The sequence below is a fragment of the Aplysia californica genome, unplaced genomic scaffold (assembly GCF_000002075.1).
Source record: "Aplysia californica isolate F4 #8 unplaced genomic scaffold, AplCal3.0 scaffold00077, whole genome shotgun sequence".
Taxonomy (NCBI): Eukaryota; Metazoa; Mollusca; class Gastropoda; order Aplysiida; family Aplysiidae; genus Aplysia; species Aplysia californica.
The window spans coordinates 855,703-857,547 of record NW_004797347.1 but is presented as its reverse complement, the minus strand read 5'-3'; positions in this window follow the sequence as shown (position 1 = coordinate 857,547).

Genomic DNA, 1,845 nt, shown 5'->3' with positions numbered 1-1,845 from the left:
GTGTGTGTGTGTGTGTGTGTGTGTGTGTGTGTGTGCGTGTATGTTTCAAAATGTGTGTGTGAGTGAATATAATATATCCACGAAACGACACCGTAATCCATACGACACCAAAGAGATAGAGGGTTGTTAGAACTATGGAAAGTGTGTCTACCTCCACCCACAAGTTCGGTTAGTATGAGTAAGAGGTGCTAAGTTTATTTTTAGTAGAGGTTTTACAGCGCTCGCAACTGCATGAGCGCCCTACGATTAGAGGTGTTATAAGAGAGAAACGGACTAACCTAGACGGAAAACGACCCGGAAACGTTAAAGGATTACGAGAAAGGATAAGAGAGTAACAAACACAAAAAAGAAAAAGGGCAGATAAGGGCGATAGATATTTTATAAGAAAGAATAAGCAAACCACACCAGAGTACCCGCCAACAGCCCACTAGTTTGAATAAGAAGAGTGGTACGTCATTTGCAACACAAATAGGTTATAATGTGTGGAAGATTAGAGATGTTATGACGTATAGAAGATTAGAGATGCCGATAGAAAGCAACATACAAAGAAATAATAAAGGAGGAGAGATAAGGAGAACAGTTGTTTGATGAGAAAGAAAAGATTTGGCTTTAGTACAGGTTTTACGGCGCTCGCAACTGCATAAAGTCATATGAGCGCCAAAAGATTAGAGGTGTTACAAGAGAGTAACAAAGATAAAAAAGAGGTGTTACAAGAGAGTAACAAAGATAAAAAAGAAGGAAGGGGGGGGGGATAAGGACGATAGGTGTTTGATAGGAAAAAAGAAACAGCAAACCACACCAGACCACCCGCCAACCACCCACGAAAAAAAGGTGAAAACCGCCCAGAGCGCCCGCCAACAACCCACTACCTCCTATCAACCCCAAAACTGAGGATAGAAGTAAATATTGGTTTTAAGACAAGCTGAGATGCGAACCATATCCATCCGCTCTGTAGCCTTGCCTGGTACCAACTGAGCTTCCAGACAGCCAACCTGTTAATCTGAACGCGACCTGATCTCCACTTAACGAAGAAAAGACGACAGCAAAGACATAATAATAGGGAAACATTTTAAAATCCCGTTGCTTTAACTAATACCATTAGTCTACAAATATTCAAAGAGATTTCTCTACTTTAGAATTACAAAATTCTATCTGCTCAGTACCAAGTTTTGAGAAATTTGACGTCAAAATTTTTGAGTTTCACAAATAATCTCAAACTTTTTCGAATGCAATTCTTTGAATATCTTGATAACGACTCCGAATAATCATACGGCTTCGACATCCCAGATTGAGCATATTTGGGACCCCATGGTCTTAGCAACTCAAAACGGCTGAAATGTCAGATAGAATTCTAAGGTAGCGATTTGAGACCAAAAAAAAGAACACTGCTAATTACTGTTCATCTGAAAATCATGAGTCTTGTTATAAACTGGGTCGCGTGACGTCATACAGAACTTGTCTAGTGTACACTGTTGTTGTTGTTGTTGTTGTTGTTGTTGTTGTTGTTGTTGTTGCGGAAAGTGATATATGCTACCAAATCTCCCTTCCCTTCCCCCATTTTCCAAATAAAAAGCACACAAAGCAATTGTTTTTCTAATCATACAAATTCCCATCATATGACAAAGATACGCCACATTCTATTTCTATAGGGAGAAATTAAAGGCTGGGTTACCAAACTATACATCTTTCACAAACGGTTTATCGGGTTACCCAACCACACACACACACACACACACACACACACACAAACACACACACACACACACACACTCACACACATACACACACATTCACACAAACTACGCACAGTACACGTACATGCACACACACACACACACACACATA